General features: G+C 38.9%; 1 protein-coding gene across 4 annotated transcripts in view; it reads left to right on the forward strand.

Moving 5' to 3' along the window:
- The window catches only part of Fbxw7 (F-box and WD repeat domain containing 7), a 149,624-nt gene that overhangs the window by 35,974 nt on the left and 101,444 nt on the right, over nucleotides 1-12,206 (forward strand). For 3 of the 4 annotated variants that reach the window (XM_075950913.1, XM_075950914.1, XM_075950917.1), the window contains one exon: nucleotides 6,857-6,904. The gene's annotated coding sequence lies outside the window, so the exon portion shown is untranslated. Of the gene's footprint in view, nucleotides 1-6,856; nucleotides 6,905-7,028; nucleotides 7,093-12,206 lie in introns of all 4 variants that reach the window. The other variant, XM_075950916.1, reaches the window with a different exon arrangement.

Below are 12,206 nucleotides of genomic sequence, written 5' to 3' on the forward strand. Positions count from 1 at the left end.
TAGCTCGAGTTGTTCTTTTCTTAGTCAGGAGTAGTGATCAGGAGTAGGTGCTTTTTAATCAAAGTGCCTCTTATAAAGATATGAAAATGTGGTTTTCTTACTTAGAAAATGATTATGTGTGTGTGTGTGTGTGTGTACGTGTACATACACTCTTGGTGTGCACAGACCTACGCCACCCCTTTTTTCCAGGCTCTGAGAGCAGCTTTAGGCATTTGTTCTCCTGCCATCAAGTGGGCTCTGGGGTTCAGACTCTGGTGCACTCGGGGAGCAGTAAATGCGTTTGCCTGCGAAGCTATCTAGACAGGTCTGTTCATTTTTAAAAATTGCTAAGTGACATTGTCACTGTGATAAACTGCATTTGCTTGTAAAGGCATTTCTTACTCAGTTTCTATATTGTTGGATTGAGTTTTCTTATATTTTGTTGAGGATTTTTGTGTATGTTTGTGAAGGATATTTTTCTTCCTGGAATAATGTCCTTTGGTGCTTTGTGTTGAGACATACTTCTTCCTCCGTTGTCTAGGAGAGATTGTCTTTAGGTGGAACTTTGTTTTGTGTGCATGTGAATGTTTCACTGCATTTGCTGAGAGCCCAGCAAAGCGTGGTACTTCCTGTCTTGGAGTGATTTCTAACGGCAGGCTTGTTTTCTTTGTATGTCCATTGGACTTTTCTTAGATGGATTTTAGCAGTCCATATCTTTCAGAATGAAAGGATCATTTCCTCTCAGTTGCAGAATTTATAGGCACAGTGCGTCCACTGATTGGTACTGTTTGTGAGGGCTATTGTGCTAATTCATGTTTCTGTGCTCTTGTTGACGAGGTCTTCCTTTTTGTTTCATGTGTTGGTTTGGCTGGAGAATTTCTCTGTCTTATTAAGTGTTCCAGAGAGCCGACTTTTGCATTCACTGTTTCCCTGGTTTGTTGCAGTGCATCAGCTGTCTCAGCTCTTTGTCATGTCATCTTGCTGCTGTTTTGAGTTTGCCTCAGTCTCTCTGTCCAGTTTCTTTTGTTCCTTCCATCCCCTCTTCCACGTCTCTGTCCTCTCTCCATTTCTTCTCCTTTTCTCTTTGACATGGGATCTCCCTCAGTAGCCCATACTGATCGTGAACATGGAGTTTTCTTGCAGATTACAGATAAGTGCCATTTCCTTTACAATTTCTTCCAGGCCTTGCCTGGACTGCATCACACACATGGATATGCTGTATGCTATATTCATTTAGTTCAAACAATTTTTAAAATTCTCTTCAGACTGTTTTCATGGGATCATTTGTTTTTTAATGGAAAGAGAAATGCTTTAATTTTTTTTTTTTTATAAGGTTAGTCCTAGTCTTACTTGCTTTGTAGCCAATTGGGTGGTAGAAAAAGATACTGGGACTGTTAGTGCAGTAATGTCTTGCCTGGTGACAGGTTATACCCTGAAAAGTGGTGTTGGTAGGCAGTCCCATTGGTGTTTGTTAGCAGGCACTTACACAAACCTAGATGGTACAGGCCAGTTGTTCCAAGTACCTCTTGTTGTCATCAAGATGTGGTGAACCTGGGATGTAGTCTGTGCTGGAACGACACAATGATGGTTTTTATGGCTTGTGTGTTTGTTTCTGAGAGAGGTTCTTAGTCCTGGCTGCCCTGGAACTTGGCATATATTCCAGCCTGGCCTCAAACTCACAGCAATATCCCTGCCTTTGTCTGCTGAGTGCTGGCATAATGGCATTGCCGCCAGTCAGTAAATGTTTTTATAAGTAGAGCGTACACTCTGAAATAATGATGAATGATGCACTAATGTATGCATCAGTAGCATGATCATGTATCATTAGCAAGCAGCATTCGGTGGACGTAGCTGTGTATGTACTATTACACACTGAAGGCACAGTGTGTTGTTTTACACCAGTGTTAACCACAAAGACACACAAGGTGGGCGATGTCAGGAAAACTGCTCTGATGCTCTTAGAGGTAGAAAAGTTTCTTCTCCGAGATTTCAACCTATGGGACCACCTTCATATGAACTATGCCATTGATCATACCAGCATTACACAGTGCATGATTTCATATGGTTCTAGGCTGCCTTGAACTATATTTTAAATGAATTACTATGGTCCATTTGTTTTAGCCATTTTTTTAAGTAGTAGCCATGTAATTTTTTTTACAATATCATATTAAATTTTGTAGTACAAGATTGAAGAGGTCATACATATAGTTAGTTATTTTAAATACTTTAGTGAACCTAGTTTGGACCCTTTAGTATGTGTTAGTATTCCATGAAGTTTAATTTGCTACAGGTGTACTAGCCACTTAGCAAAGTGACTGACATTTTGTTTCTAGAGTTCATGGTGGCCCAGTGATCAAGAGCACCTGTTGTTTTTGCTGAGGACCTGGGTTCAATTCCTAGCATGCGACAGCTCACAAACTGTTTGTAACTCCAGTTCCAGGGGTGCTGACACTCTCTTCTGGCCTCTGCGGGTGCCCAACATGAAACTGGTGTACATTCACAATACATGTAGGAAAAACACCCATCTGCAACAAATAAAAAAAATCCAATTCCTGTTTTTGAGACTAGGAATTATACTGTGTATAGTGTGTGTCAGGACAGTAAGAGGATGTACGAGGCTTGGTTGGCTTAAGGAGCAGGAGTGCTTGCTAAGTGTTGGCTACTGATGACTGGGGATTTGAAACCGTTTGTGGAAGTGTTTGAAAACCGAAGAAACACGCACTCGATAAACGAGGTGAATTGTACTGAAACCAGTTCTGTGCTGTTTTGATAATTGGGGCAAATCAGATGGTTTAAAGGTATTTCCCACAGCGGCTTCTCTCTTGCTGGAAGCAGCTGTGTGAATGTCAGAAAGCTGAGTCACTGTGCGAGCTTTCTGCTGCTCTTTTGTAGCCCCAAGAACCTGCACTTTATTAAGGAAATGGAAGTGTATCATGAAGTCCATTTAGAAAAAAATTAGCTTTTTTTTAAAAAAAATAAATAAAAAGCTTCTCATGGCATGCAGCCTTTAAAAATATGCCTGAAGGAAAAGATAATAGATAAGGTGGAGAAAAATGAATTAGTTTACACTAGGCCCATTTGTGAAATATTGTAATTAGGGTAGATTAAATGGGTGGTGAGAAACTTTGAATTGACCTCTACTTTAAGATCCGATCTCAGTGTATCTCCAGTAGCTGCCTCCTGTTCATGATGCCAGTGGGTGCTTGAGGCCTCACACGGGACTGAATAATGTAGGTCGCATGTACCTCCTGGAAAGTTGAGGGTTTTGATCTTTCCTTGTAGGCAGTGGTTTTTGTCCTGTGGGTTATCCAGCTGTTTTGGAAAACTAGGTTATGTTACTGTTTCTGTGTTAGTTATACTATCGGCGACTGTGCCTGGGTAAGTACTGGATTGCTAAGTGTCAGTGTTTGCACGGCTCTACTGCTGGGGACCAGTGGGATCCACAGGGGCAGCTGTGCTCTCTGCGTGAGAGACTTCGTGCTTCCATTCCTACTGTCTTCCTGACATCTCTGGGCCATCCGAAATCGTAAAATTGGGTACCCACAGTCTGGTTCTGTGGGCCTTAAGATAAGACATGATCCGTTGTCTTGCCTGTGGTCACTGTGGACCCCTACCTTCAAAGTAGACCCCCCCACACACTTTGTTGTTACCGAGAGGTACAGATCTCTCTGGGGTAAGAATTCAATAGTTAATCCCTTTGTTGTTCAGGAAGACAAATTTCTTATTAAGGGGTTTCCTCCTTTTGTTACATAATGGATACCTCTGCAGCTAACACTTATAGTAAAGGATGCTGATATTGCTCTTAATCAGTGACAGACAAGAACCTTAAAGAAGTATGTTTCATGCTTGAAGGGAGAATGGAATATGATTTTTAAAAATGGAATCAGTGGAAGGGTTTCCATGCAGTTTGGTCCAGAAGTGTCAGCATCTGTATTGTGCGGCTGGCTATCCTCTCACAGAAACCTCCCAGTTCTTGCTGAGTGCAGCTTTCTCCCCCAGGCCAAATTCTTAGATTCTTGTACCATTTTGAGTCCATCTCTAATAGCAGCTGTCTGAGGAGAAGCTTAAGTTGGTCAGCACCTGGAGAGTGCTGAGGGAGTTTATCTTCAAGGCCTGGGTTTGCAGATAAGTGGGTTTGCAAGATGACTCAGTGGTTAGAGGTGCTTGCTGCCAGGTCTGCCATCCCGAGTGGGAGCCGTGGGTGGACAAAGACAACACCCTTCCACGAATTGTTCTCCAACCTCCCTGTGTGTCCTGTGGCACCTGTGTGCGTACATATACATGCCTGTGCACCCACCAAACAAGCAACAAACAAGTGTAGAAAGAAAGGAAAACAGGTAACAGTCCCAGGCAAACCTGTTGTTGTGAATTATAAAGTAGGTGTCTATTCAGATGTTAAAAACTCCACATTAAAGCGGAATGCTAATTTAGTTTAGAGAGAGATAGAAATTGTTTACATCAAGAGACAGTGATTAGTAAATCAAATGGAAAAGTAAAATACAAAGAAATGAAAGTACTTATATTTTAAGTAGCTCCGAATGGAATTTTTGTTTAGCTTTTTTTTTGACCATTATTCATATAAATTGTAACCAACATTTTAAAAAAGAAAAACATTCATAATTTATTTTTTGGGGGGAATGTGGGCATAGTTTTTTGGGCTACTTTTTGCTGATTGGGGGTGCTGATAATCTTATGGGGACCTAAAGAAAATTTAGAATTATGGTCAAGTCCTGGCTGTAGTATCCTGTGAGGCATGATCATCTCAGGCAAGAGTGGGATATAGAACTCAGACAACTGAGCTATCTGCTCCTTTGGGAGATTTTTTTAGGGGGTCTTTTTGGATCAAATCTAATTTTTTTTTATGTAGAATGAATCTACAGTCTCTCATTTCCTGTGGAAACAAAAGCAAAATCTCTCTCTTTTTTTTAAAAAAGTAACATAACTTTTGACTTAAATTTTGAAGTCAAGGCACTTTTAAAATTCATGTAGTGGATTAATCCAGCAGCATTTATAATCAAATGTTGCTCCTTTCTCAGCAGCCATACAATTCAAAGACAACACAATAATGTACAGTATTCAGACTCTCTGTGTATTTTTATCTTTATATGGCTTTATTTTAAATTTTATTTTTAATTTTTGGCTTTTTGAGACAGGGTTTCTCTGTGTATCTTTTTGACGGTCCTGGAACTCACTCTGTAGACCAGGCTGTCTTTGAACTCACAGAGATCTGCCTGCCTCAGTTTCCCAAGTGCTGGGATTAGAGGTGTGTGCTACAACATCTAACTACTCTCTTTTTTTCTTTTAAGGACTTAATTTTTTTTCATAAGCCTACATATATTTTGAGACATATTGTAAACCATTTAGAGGGATTTTTTTTATTTGAAACTATCTTTTCTGTATATCTCTCTTTTTTGACGACTCGAGTCTTTAATTTGCTAAATGATAGGCTAGGATTAAAGCTGGATGGATGGACCCACCCCATTTCTTGCTTTTTGAGAGTCTAGCCTTATGGCATGTTTATTCTCACAACTCTGTGGTGTTTTAAGGTCCCTGGCAGCACCAAGAAGCATGTTGTCGGCAATTTATAAACACCATTTAAGTGTTTGATAGCAGGGCTTCTTAAAAGAGCTGCAAAGTTTTGCAGCTAAAGCTGAGACAGGAAGCCTCTCTTAAATGCATTTGCCTCTAGCAAAGAAAGCAAACCTGAGAAAATGCTGCTTTCAAGAAGTCATGCTTAATGCTGTTATTTTAGCATTACTTCCCAAGCTCTCTCCGGTTTTCTGTGGAGGTAGTTGCTCCATGTTGGATGCCATTTGTTGACAGGTTTCTGTCCCACCCGGTCCTGCAGTCATTCAGCCCCAAAGAAACACACAGAGGTCTACATTAATTATAAACTGCTTGGCCTAGTAGCTCAGGCTTCTTATTAACTCTTATAACTTATATTAGCCCATAAGACTTGCCTGTGTTAGCATGTGGCTTGGTACCTTTTTGGCGAGGCAGCCACATCTTGCTTGCTCTGTGCTTGGCTTCCTCTATGTCTGGGTGACAACAGCAGACAGAGCTTTCCTTTTCCCAGAATTCTCTTGTTCTCATTGCCCTGCCTCTATTTCCTGCCTGGTTGCCCTGCCTATATTTTCTGCGTGGCTACTGGCCAGTCAGCATTTTATTAAACAAGTACAAGAGACAAGTCTTTATTGGGGTAAAACCATTGTCCCACAGCAGAATCTACCATTGTCAATATTAATAAGATTTTAGGCATATAAAAATATTTATTTGCAAAGTGTTTCTTCAGTAGGTTAATTAGACTTCTTTAAAAGGAATTGTTTTTTTTTTTTAAAAAAAAATCTTAGTTTTCTAAACAATAGGACTGAATAGTTCTCTTTTAAAAGGTTTTACAGATTTGTGGCATGAATTGAGTTGAGTGCAGTTGCTGTGTTGAAGCAGATGGCTTAGTCGTCATTAAAAATGAAGTGATTAACAGCAAAAAAGATAAATATATGCTTTTTAAAGTCCAGAGTGAAGTGCCTGGCAAATAGTCAGTTCCCTAAATATTATTTAGTACTTCTGTTCCTGGTACTTTTAACCTAATGGAACTTGGGACCTGACAGAGATGATTTGTACTATAGTTACTTTTATTAAGTTACATAACTTAAATCTGACTTCTATAAACAGTAAAATCAACATGTCAGCTTATACATAATTTTTTGCTATGGATAAAATATTTTAATATTTTAAACTTTGCCAGTGTTCTGATAGTTTATTAGTTCCTCCATGTGTTACTTATGCAAGTTATTTTTAAGAACATGAAAATTTTGTTTAAATTAGGCAGAGTATGCTTAATTTTGACATTGAATCATTTTTATTTTTATTTATTTAGGAAATCTCAGCTATCCACGAGACTTTTAAAAGGCACTCTAAATACTTGGTAAGTTCTTGGTTTTCTTGTACTTTTGCATGTTCCTTAAATTTATGTATATGTTCTATATATACTTCTGATAACAGTAACTTAAATTGCAAAAAGAATTATATTTGTTTTCGTTTTTACCTAGGTACGAGAATTTCTTCTCCTTATATCTTTTGTGATCCCTCTACACAGTGTGTCTAGAAAATCAGGTTAGTAATCAGGAATAGCAAATTTGTGAGTTAAATAAGACTTTTCCTACCTGAGATTTTATAGTAATGATCTATTAATTGCCAAAAGACATGCAGATTTATTATTATTATTGCTATTATTATTATTCTCCTATTTATTGCTTTACTGTTCCTTAATGTATTAAATCTTGTTTACTACATTGTATCAGCGTAAACACTATGACTGAGGTTCAGCACCTATCGTGTTTCCAATCTGTATTATTTTCATTTCTTTGTTTTAAGATTAAAATGAAAGCTTTTGTAGTTGCCTCTAATTAAGAATCTGTTAAGATTCCATTTCACCAGCAAACACGGTTTCTCTCGTCCTCAACCCCATCTCTGTATAGTTTGTGTGCGCACACACATGTGAGTACAGATGCTTTATTCCTCTCTGATCTTACTCTCTTAAGGCAGGGCCTCACGGGAACTTTACCTCACACAACAGCCTTTCTGTGTCCCCTAACCCAGCGGTGGGGTTACAGCCCGTGTGACTATGCCCAGCTTTCATGTGAGTGCTGCCAATCAAAGCTTAAGTTCCCCTGCTCGCCCAGCAAGCACTCCTGTCACCCAGCCATCTCCCCAGCCCATCTCTCGTTCCTGCTTCGCCTGGAGAGCCCTCTTTCCCCACCCACCCATCAGTGTGTCCATGCATCCACCCACACATATGTATATGTATATTCTGCATGTAACAGGTGATAATTTCTTTTCCCTGAGCGTGGCTTAAACGTCGACTAACATGATGCTCTCATGTCTACCCATTTCTTAGACAATTTTTTCTCTTCTTCATAGCTGGGGAGGTGGGGACCTCCGTAATGTATATGTGCTACCATTTCTTTGTCCATTCCTTCATGTGTTATGAATCGTGCTGCAGTAGATGCTGATACACAAGACACTATTTGGTATGCTGACATAGATTCTTCTGGAAATGTGCTCAGGAGTGAGATAGCCTCACATGGAGTTCTATTTGTAGTTTTCTGAGGATCCCTCTGCTGTTGTCCATAGTGGCTACGGCAGCCTGTGTGCATTCCTTGTTGATAGTGAAAATTTCTAAGTGATTAAGTATTCTACAAAATGGACAAAATGCTCAGACATCTGGTAATCAAGTACCGTGATATAGTTTATGGTTGTTGCGAATATAATCACCAAAAGTGTTTATTTCATTTAGTTAAAGGGGCTGTGAAGTGAACAAACATCCTTTATGTCCTAAACCGTTCACTGTATTGGAACAGAGGGTATTTCCATAACAAGTGTTCAGTACACACTTGGGACTTGTAGCATATTCAGGAGCATAAGACAGACCAAAGACAGCAGATACAGATTTCTTGTGCCTTACAGTGTGGCAACTGATTCTGGAGTGTATATACAGAAAGGGGTAGTGATGCTCAAGTATATGCAGTATACACTAGTACTTGTGGACTAGTCAGTGATTCTCGAGTATATTCAGTATACACTGTACTTGTGGACTAGTCAGTGATCCTCGAGTATATTCAGTATACACTGTACTTGTGGACTAGTCAGTGATCCTCGAGTATATTCAGTATACACTGTACTTGTGGACTAGTCAGTGATCCTCGAGTATATTCAGTATACACTGTACTTGTGGACTAGTCAGTGATCCTCGAGTATATTCAGTATCCACTAGTACTTGTGGACTAGTCAGTGATCCTCGAGTATATTCAGTATCCACTGTACTTGGGGACTAGTCAGTGATCCTCGAGTATATTCAGTATACACTGTACTTGTGGACTAGTCAGTGATCCTCGAGTATATTCAGTATACACTGTACTTGTGGACTAGTCAGTGATCCTCGAGTATATTCAGTATCCACTAGTACTTGTGGACTAGTCAGTGATCCTCGAGTATATTCAGTATCCACTGTACTTGGGGACTAGTCAGTGATCCTCGAGTATATTCAGTATACACTGTACTTGTGGACTAGTCAGTGATCCTCGAGTATATTCAGTATACACTGTACTTGTGGACTAGTCAGTGATCCTCGAGTATATTCAGTATCCACTAGTACTTGTGGACTAGTCAGTGATCCTCGAGTATATTCAGTATCCACTGTACTTGTGGACTAGTCAGTGATCCTCGAGTATATTCAGTATCCACTGTACTTGTGGACTAGTCAGTGATCCTCGAGTATATTCAGTATACACTGTACTTGTGGACTAGTCAGTGATCCTCGAGTATATTCAGTATCCACTGTACTTGTGGACTAGTCAGTGATCCTCGAGTATATTCAGTATCCACTGTACTTGTGGACTAGTCAGTGATTTTCGAGTATATTCAGTATACACTGTACTTGTGGACTAGTCAGTGATTTTCGAGTATATTCAGTATACACTGTACTTGTGGACTAGTCAGTGATCCTCGAGTATATTCAGTATACACTGTACTTGTGGACTAGTCAGTGATCCTCGAGTATATTCAGTATACACTGTACTTGTGGACTAGTCAGTGATCCTCGAGTATATTCAGTATACACTAGTACTTACACTCTCCTCACAACTCAGGCTGCTTTCTTGCCCTTCTCCTCTTTGATTCCCCTCTCTAAGCAATTGGTGACGGAGTTTCTGCTTATTCGAGTTGCCTGTTTTGGACACTGGTTAAAGTGGCACCACACAGTATTGTTCTTTTGTGCCTGGCTTCATTCTCTCAGCACAATACTTTCAGCATTATATGTGTCATATCAGTATTTAATTTATTTTTATAACTTATTAGGTCACACATTATATGTGTCATATCAGTATTTACTTTATTTTTATAACTTATTAGGTCATTTTTATGCTATGTTTTATTTAGTCTTTCATCAGTTAATAGATCCAGGTTTTTAATTGGTACGAATGTATGTGTTGTGAGCTTGCTTGTGTAAGTTTTTTGTGGCTATATATTTTCACTTCTTTTGAGCTTATGTGGATTGATACTTAGTCCTTCGTGTTCGTTTTCAAGGTGTACTTTTCAGCAGTACACAGAGGTTCTAGTTTTTCCACGTTCTCTTGAACATTAGAATGCCTGTATTTTATGCCTGTGTTTTAGTGTTCCTAGTTGGTGTGAAAGGGTTTTTCATTGTGGATGGTTTCATTGCTTACTGATCATTTGTTGTCTCTGAAGGAAGAGCTATTCAAGTTCTTTACTCATTTTTCAGCTTATATTATACCTTTAATTTTGAATTGTGGGTATTCCTTATAAAGTGTGATTACTAGACCTTTATCAAATATGAGTATTTTCTCCTAGTCTTTGGATTATCTTTTTACTTTTAAAAAATGTCACTGGAAAAGAATGAAAGATTTTAATCTTGATAGAGTTCAGCATTCATTTTGTTGCATAGATACAGGTTCATTTTAAGATAAGGATTTATCGATAGTCTAAGTCTGTGACACACTCCATCACAAGTCTGTAGAGAAGCAGTTACTACTGTATTTGAGTTTCAGCATCTGTTCTTGAAAGAAAATAGATCCATTCAAGATGTAGCTTTGTTTCTTTTTGAATGAATATGTTTTTCGACTTGTCATGTGGCTTTGGCTGTCTGAAAACTTTTCTAGAGTAACACAGACAACACAAGGCTGATGGAAGAGCTGGAGTGCTGGGGAGAAGCCCTGAGGCAGGATACCATCAGAGGTGTGAGCATACATCTGAGTAGGAAAGAATATAGCCAAGGCCAGATATGCTGTTATAGTTTTCCATTGTCTGGTTCCCTCCAGAGTTATTAGATAGGCATGGGAAGCAGATAGGACTCATTTTCAGATTTAGTAAATTAACAAGTGGGAACTGACTCTGAGTAGGGCCAGATAATGACTGAAGATTTTAAAGTAACTCATGAGTCTCATCAGAAAAACCGAGAAATCCTGTGTTGAATGGATTCAAGGAATATACTTAGTGAATAGCTAGAGCTTGGAGAGCGGCAGCAGCGATACTTTACAGAAGCGGGAGAGTGTCTTAGGGCTGTCTGGAAGAGTTACTTAAATAAGCGAAGAGGAGAGTCAATTAAGTTAGAGTAATAAAAGTCATCACCAGGAAGGCTGGGGAGGGTAGAGAGACACTGGGATTTCCTACCATCTGACCGCAATTATAGGTAATTCTAAAGGAAATCCATCAGTTTGAAGGGAAATAGCCCTAAATGGCAGGGCCACCTATTAAAAGAATTCACATCAATGCTAGTAAATATGTAATTTACTATAATTTTTTTCTGCTTATAAAAAATCTGCATGCTTTTTCCTTACCGTAAAAATAAAAACAGCAAAATATAATTCTATAGTATTGACTAAATACTATGTATGTGAAAACGTTTATCAAATTGTGCTGTTTCTTTTTGACTAAATTTTGATTTTGTTGATGTTATGGTTGAGGATCTTTATTGTGCTCTTGTGTATTTGAATGAGTTTGTCGTGAAATACCTGAGATGATATGCCAGACAGTATTTAATAATGCTATGACAAATGGATGCTGGCTGCTGTTTATTCTCTCATGCTTTATTATATGAAATCTGCTTACATTTTTAATTTCTGCTCAGGATTTTTAGTAGCATATGTTTACTTCTTCAGATGTGAAGATTTTATAACATAAATTTACCATTTTAACTGTTTCAGGCAGGCAGTTCAGTGACATTAATTATATTCACATTGCTGGGTATTTATCACTGCCCATATTTAGAATTTTCCCCTACTCCTGCCAAAGCTCTGTGCTAAGTAAGCACTGGTCCCCAAGCTCCCAGTTTCTCTTGTTTCAGCATTGGTAGAGGGTCTGCCTTAGCCAGCGAGTGCTCTGTGTATTCTTGACACCAACTGCTTAGATAGCTGTTTGCAGACCCTTCTAAGTGTGGGGTCGATTTTCAGAAGTTTTTATCTGAAGACCATTTTATATTTTTGCCTTTAAATTTCATACCTTTTATTTTAGAAATTCTTTTAGCATCTATGTATTTCCTGGCTGTCCTAAAACTTGCACAGACCAAGCTGGTCTCAACTTTGCGTTGGGTCTGCTACCCTAGAATTTGGAGAGCTGTTGGTCAGCGTGTGCCACCATGTCTGACTTTTTATATTTGTTGTTTTGTGTTGTATTTTGGAAGGCTGAATCCTGATTGTCAAGAGCTCTGTTGT

The sequence above is a fragment of the Microtus pennsylvanicus genome, chromosome 16 (assembly GCF_037038515.1).
Source record: "Microtus pennsylvanicus isolate mMicPen1 chromosome 16, mMicPen1.hap1, whole genome shotgun sequence".
Lineage (NCBI taxonomy): Eukaryota > Metazoa > Chordata > Mammalia > Rodentia > Cricetidae > Microtus > Microtus pennsylvanicus.